Genomic DNA, 7,023 nt, shown 5'->3' on the forward strand with positions numbered 1-7,023 from the left:
AGAATGGGTAAAAATAACATGATCCATTTACATGATGTCCACAAATTGTGACTTCAAAGGAAACAATACAGGTAAATTGGAAGGGTAAGTGATAAAATAAACTCAATCATCTATACCATGGAATATTATTCAGCAATAAAAAGAAAGAAATGAATTATTGATACGCATAATATCTTGAATGTATGCCAGGGAGGAAATAATAATGTAAAAGGTAATTGCAGATGATATAAGTGTATGATTATATTTACACACCAAATTATAGAAAGGAAGAATAATAGGGTCTGTGATTGAAAAGGGGATGGAGTACAGAAGGTAGATGTGACTTGCTTTCTTTCTTCCTCCTCCTCCTCCTCCTCTTCTTCCTCCTCCTCCTCCTCCTCCTCCTCCTGTCCTCCTCCTTCTCCTCCTTCTCCTTCTTCTTATGGTGGGAAGAGGTAGGATGGTACAGGAACTTGAACTCAGGGCCTGGGTACTGTCCCTTAGCCTTAGTGTTGTTGTTTCTGAAGTCTACCACTCTACCACTTGAGCCACAGCCCTGCATCCATTTATTTTATCTTATTTTTTTAATTTTTGCCAGTCCTGGGCTTGAGCTCAGGGCCTGAGCACTGTCCTTAGACTTTTCAAGGCTAGAGCTTTACCACTTGAGCCTCAGAACCACTTCTGAGGAATCGAACCTGGGTCTTCGTGCATGCTAGGAAAGCACTCTATCACTAGGCCAAACTCCCAGCCCCTTTATTTTATTTTTGATGGCTAATAGGAGATAAGAATCGCTGGGACTTTCTTGCCTTCCTGGTTTTAAACTAAGATCCTCAGATCTCAGCCTCCTGAATAATAAGTTTTAGCCAGGAGCCACTGGCTTATAGGTAGGTTTTATTGGACAACAGATGGAAATCCAATGGTGCTACCGGATTCAGTTACTTAGCTGCACAGGTGGAAACTCAATTCTATACCTTCTGTACCTAGGGAGGGAGGAAGTAAGGGAAGGAGGGAGGGAGGGAGAGGGGGGCAGAATGCAACCTTCCCTCTTTATTGAAGTAATATTTTGCTCAATCCTGTAATTCATTACCTTTCAGTTGTCCCTAGCTTCTCCCCTTCAGGAATCTGTAAGATGTTTGAATAAAGGAGGAAGCACTTTCAGGAAGCTACCTGACTCCTGTCTCCTCCTCTGCTTTTTGTTCAAATCCCCGTGTCACTGATCTGGCTCTCTGGTTCTGAGTCAGCTTGTCTTGGCTCCCCAGAAGAAAGCTGTAGAGTTAACAGCACAGCTTTGAGTAAGCCCTAATTTGGCAAGCACAGACAAAAGGGAAAGGAATAGAAAAAGGAAAGCCAAGACTGCAGGAAGGCAGCATTGAGTAATAAAGATTTCAAGGCAAGGAAAGGTTTCCAGGCACATGGCTATGAAGCTGCTCTTATAGCTCTTTGGGAGGCTACTGGCTCCTTCTCTGACAGCAGGAAGCAGCAGATTGGAGGTAGCTATGGCATTCATCTACTAAATAGTAGGATGGTCTATTAAATAGCAGTGGTACTGAAATAAGGATACTGAGTCTAAGGGAACTATGTCTGTTCTCACTGCCATCCTGGCACCTTGCTGGGTGGTGAGGGGCTCTTCATTCTGAAAAGCCTGGAGGTGAGATAGGCCGTTCTTTGGATTGCAGGTGTATCACGCTGTTTAGCCTCAGGAAAGCTTTACTACAGAGAAAGTTATGTCCCTGTTTCCCTAGATGGTCTGCTTTTGTTGAGCTTGGGCCACCCTCACCCCAAACATGTGGTTTTTGCCTTTAAAAAGCTTTGGGCTAACAGCATTCTGGCCTGAAGGTCTTAGAGACAAGAGTCTACCTGTGGTCCCAGGCTTTCTAATAAAGACTCCCGATGCAACCTCTTGAAATGTGGCTTCTCTGTTTCTCGCAACTGAATTCCTATATAACTGTATAAATCCCCTTTGGGACATTCAAAAGGGTTGGCTCTCTCCTTGGGCCTCTTCATGGAATCTATAAACAGGTTAGACCAGAAACTTGATATGAGACACTAGTGCAAGACTATATCATTGACAGCATCATATTGTCATCATTTATCACCTTTATACATATTTTTTGGTGTATTAGCATTAACAAACATTAGGGAGGTACTCATTTAGCCTTTTCTCTAATTCAGGTGACACCCTATAATTGGGGTAACCAGATATCCCAGTGAAACCACCACCAAAAATTCAGCCAGTGGCTCTCAGATGCTTCAAGTTACCAACCCTGCCTTCCAGTGCCAGTGAGGGGAGGAACAAGTGAACAAGAAACCCCATCGGCCTTGGAATCAGCTCCTCCTTCTGAGGGAATAGAGATTTGGCCTCAATGCTGAATTTCTATGCTTTTCCAACTGATCACCCTCTAGGTGATTCTCCTCTAAGAATTTCTTGAGGGGAATTTATTATTTAAAATTCGTGATAAGTATAATTTGACCCTCAAGGTGACTTTACAGTACTCAATTATGTTCATCCTCATCCCCTCCCTGATTCCCCTCCTCCCTCCCCCACCATTGTGAGGCTTGAATTCTAAGCCTGGGCACTGTTTCAGAGCTTTTGCTCTACCACTTTGAAGTACAGGGCCTCTTCCGGTTTTCTGGGGATTAATTGGAGATAAAAGTCTTACAGACTTTCCTGCCTGGGTTGACTTCCAGTTGCCATCCTCAGATCTCAGCCTGCTGACTAGCTAGGATTACAGGCATGAGGAACCATAGTGCCTGGCTGGATAGCTCTTTGAGAATGTAAAATCATTAATATCCAAATCGGAACTCACCTTGTTCCCGGCCCTGCCTATATTTGTATATGAATCTTATTTCTGTTCCTGGTACCAAACCCAGCATATCCTGCACTGTGCATCTCTTGAAGTAGAATGGGGGCTTCCTCACTGAGGCTCAGGCAGATAGCACAAGAACTAATATAGAGCAGGAGCTGCTTAGCACATTTATGAAGGGCTCTTGAGCGCTTCTTCTCATCATTTGGATGAAATGTATAGAAGGGTCTGGGTAACATTAGCAGTGATGACAGAAATTGCAAGGAGCAATAGGATTTAAGAGTTGACCTGAATAAACTGCTATAGCTTTTGCACTGCTGAAGGCTGTTCATAAAAACATAGAAGGAGTTATAAGTCAGGGTGGCTCAGTATTGTCATCCTACCTACTCAGGAGGCTGAAATCTAAGGATCCTGGTTCAAAGTCAGCCTGGCAAGAAAAGTTTGTGTGAGATGCTTATCTCCAATTTTACCTGCAAAAAGCTGAAAGTGGAGCTATTGCTCAAAGTGTACAGTACTGGGCCTTGACTGGGAAAGATAAATGACAGTGAGAGGCACTGAGTTCAAGTTTCAGTACCAACACACACAAATACACTCAGTAAGGAAATATAAGGTAAGGAAGCAGCATTACACTGATTTTTTTTGCCAGTCCTGGGCTTCAGCTCAGGGCCTGAGCATTGTCCTTCGGCTTTTTCAAGGCTAGAGCTCTACCACTTGAGCCTCAGCACCACTTCTGGCTTTTTTCTATGTATGCGGCACCAACGACTCAAACCCGGGTCTTTGTGAAAGCACCTACTACTAGGCCAAACTCCTGGCCCCATTACACTGACATTGAAGGCCTATTTTATATCCATCTCTACTTATCCTAGACAAGTGATTCTCATGCCTTTCTTACTCCTGCCATTTAACTGTAATGGCATTTGTCTAATAATTGTATTTATTTTGGTTCCATTTCTTTTCCATTTCAAATGAGTCTCTTTCCTCCTTTATTTGTGTATATTAATTATACAAAAGAGGTTGGCTGTGATGGTTCCATGTGTACATATAATGTACTTTGACCAAATTCACTCCCCTAAGACGTTCTTAAAATAATAAATGCTTCAATACCCAAATTCTCACTCAGAATGCCTCATCTGCTAAGACAATGTCTTGAATAAGGTGGAATGCTTTTCACTTTTCACTGTGTGTGTGTGTGTGTGTGTGTGTGTGTGTGTGCATGCACACGTACATTCATGCCCACTTGTTAGGTTTCTAGGTTGGTACCAGTTTTCAGGCCCCCCCCCAAAAAAAAGAGCTTTTCAAAAACTCCATTTCCAATACCAGCCTAATCCCATCACCATTTAACAGCAGTTAGAGACACTAACAATGAAAACCTCAGACATTATTACCCAGTTGGATATTTTTTTATTGCCAGCAGGTTTATGTCCCCAGAGAAGGAAAGGAAAATTCAGCTTAGATGAGAACATTCTAGGCGTCGCCCTCAGGAGCTTGGAGGGCGCATGCAAGATATCGAGAGGCAAAGCCCTGCAACCTTCGTTTCTAAGGGAACCCTTGAATATCACTGTGCTTCGCAGGAGGTGGGTGATTTTTACCTCCCTTTTTCTCATTCACTCTGCCAAAACTAACAAAGGAAAGGTCTCGAGAGATTTATTGAGATTATTCTCTCATCAGCGCAGCATCCGTACCATCTTGCTGTACGGGGGAAGAAATCTGGCTCTCAGTTTTGTGCTTTTTTTTTTTTAAGAGTGAGATCATTAAAAAAAAAATTATAATGATATCCCTCTTAGAATCTCCCTCCAGCATCAAGATCAGTTGACGATGGGAAGACGTGGTGTGTCTCTCTTTGTTCATAACGGAATTGATTTTTTTTCCTTAAATCGATTCAACCCTTGCTGTTGCTTCTTATTCACTCAGGGTAGTACACAATCTGGAAATTAGGAGGGCCTGGGTCACCTCTGACAAATCAGCCATATTGATTCTGTCTCTCTCTGTCTCTGTCTCTTTGTCTCTGTCTCTGTCTCTGTGTCTCTGTGTCTCTGTGTCTCTCTCTGTGTCTCTCTCTGCTTCTCTCTCTCTCTCTCTCTCTCTCTCTCTCTCTCTCTCTCTCTCTCTCTCTCTCTCTCTCTCTCTCTCTCTCTCTCTCTCTCTCTCTCTCTCTTACATAAACAAAGCATTTACTGTGTTCCGGGAGCTTGGTTTAGCACAGTGATAAACTACATTCATAAAACCGCCAGCCTTTTCCGATTCATAATCTAGTGGGGGAGAGTGTAGATAGATAAATTTAAAAACCACAAACACATAAAATAGTGAATTCACTCTGAAGGAAAATAAGAAGAGCAATAACAAGACTTTACTTGTGTCAGCTGAGCAGGCAAGGCCTCTCCCCCAGGAAACTGGGCTCCAGATAGCCACAGCATGAGAGGCAGAAAAGAGCTCTGCCTATCCAGAAACTATGAGCAAGCAAACAATGGGAAGCTGACAAAACTGAGCAGTGAACAGGTGGTGGGGTGAATCACACGGGGGCCTCTTCAAGCTTCATTAGAGGGTTTAGGCTGAAGGATGGATTTTGTTGAGTTTAGGGATAACAAGAGTATGTGTGGAGTGGTGAGAATAGGTATCGGGTGGCAGAAACTAAGGAATGAATGAGGCTGTAGATAAGAGATAGAAACATTTTCTTCCCCAACATGAAGGTACTAGGGCCGCAAGGAGGCTGGAGTCTAAGTGATCTCACAGTCATCTTCCACCCAGTGTGGAAAAACCTACGGGGGGGCGAGAGTCGGCTCTCCACTGAATACAGATTGCCAAGCTCAAGGTGAGCTAGGAGTGCTTTGCTTCAGAGAAATGCGGATGTCACAGCCTGAGGAAAGCTTTGCATAGAGAATGTTCTGATTCTGCCCTGATTACCTCTGTCTTGACAGACCATATATGTTCATCTATGGTCTGTCATCTTGTCTTCAAGGTGAGAAGGAAAGGTGAAGCGCCCCCCCCCCAACCCAAACCTCTTTCCAGGTGGTGGCCGTACCTGAATCCCTAGAGACAGGGACAGAACTTGGATGAAAGGTTACTAAACCTGTTAGTCCAGTGCCTGGGACGACAGTTTTCTGTGACCCTGCCCACTGACCTGACCCTATTTAGGCCCAGACCAGCTCAGACACTATTATCTGCCGGGTTGTCTTGTGTCCTGTCTCCTGTCTCTTGGTTCTTCTCTGGTCACCATGGTATTCCAATAATTGGTTTGTTGGTATTGTTTTTGTTCTTCTTTCCTCTCTGACCTTCATGGCTCAGTTTCCTAATAGTGTTAAGTGTATTTTCTGGCTGCTAGTCTTTAAGACAGGAGTCTACCATGTAATCACAGGCCTTTTAATAAAGACTCTACGATTCCGCCTCTCACAGTGTGGGTCTTCTGTTCTCTCTCAGGGTCTGAGTGGTATCTGAAGGCTGCTGCTCTACCACTTGAGCTATACTTCCACTTCTGGCTTTTTGCTGGTTAATTGGAGATACGAATCTCCTGTACTTTCCTGTTGAGCTAGCTCTGAGCCTCAATCCTCAGGTCTTAGCCTCCTTGGTAGCTGGGATTACAGACAAGAGCCACTGCCTAAATTTATCAATATTTCTTCAAGAGATCTCCATTAGAAAGGACTAGAAAAAGAGATGGAAGAGGATTCTTTTCCTGGGTAAGGTTTTACAGACTGGGTAAAGTTTTACAGATTGTTTACAGACTCAAGAATGAGTCTGTGAGAACACAATGGTTTTGGGAAGGATGGTCGCTCCTCCTGGAGGGAGGGGGATAGTTCGTTAAGCGTGAGTCTGTGGGCTGATTAGAAGTAAGACTTTCTGGGTAACACCCAGAGTTGGACTTGACTGGAGGTAAAGTCCATGAATTATTTTTATCTTTACAATGTCCTTAGTGTGTAAAACAGGGATTAGGAGCCTCTGTGAGAACCATGTTCTGAATTGAGCAGCCCCCAAGAAGAGGGCACTTTATTACATCTGCAGACAATGAAAGCAGGAAGACATATTGTACAGGAAACGATAAACCTAGCTACAGAGGAAGAAGCTCACCCTTGTAATACCCAATGAGTGAAGAGCCGCAGCCTGCCCCAATCCTGGTAAAATGCACCCCAAAAGAGAAATCCCAGCTCTGAGTTGGGTACCGGTGGCTCATGCCTGTAATCCTAGTATCTCAGAAGGCTGAGATCTGAGGGTTGCGATTCTGCTTCTCCCTGGTTCTTCCTGTGTCCAT

This window comes from Megascapheus bottae, chromosome 30 (genome assembly GCF_031878675.1).
Source record: "Megascapheus bottae isolate mThoBot1 chromosome 30, mThoBot2.hap1, whole genome shotgun sequence".
Lineage (NCBI taxonomy): Eukaryota > Metazoa > Chordata > Mammalia > Rodentia > Geomyidae > Megascapheus > Megascapheus bottae.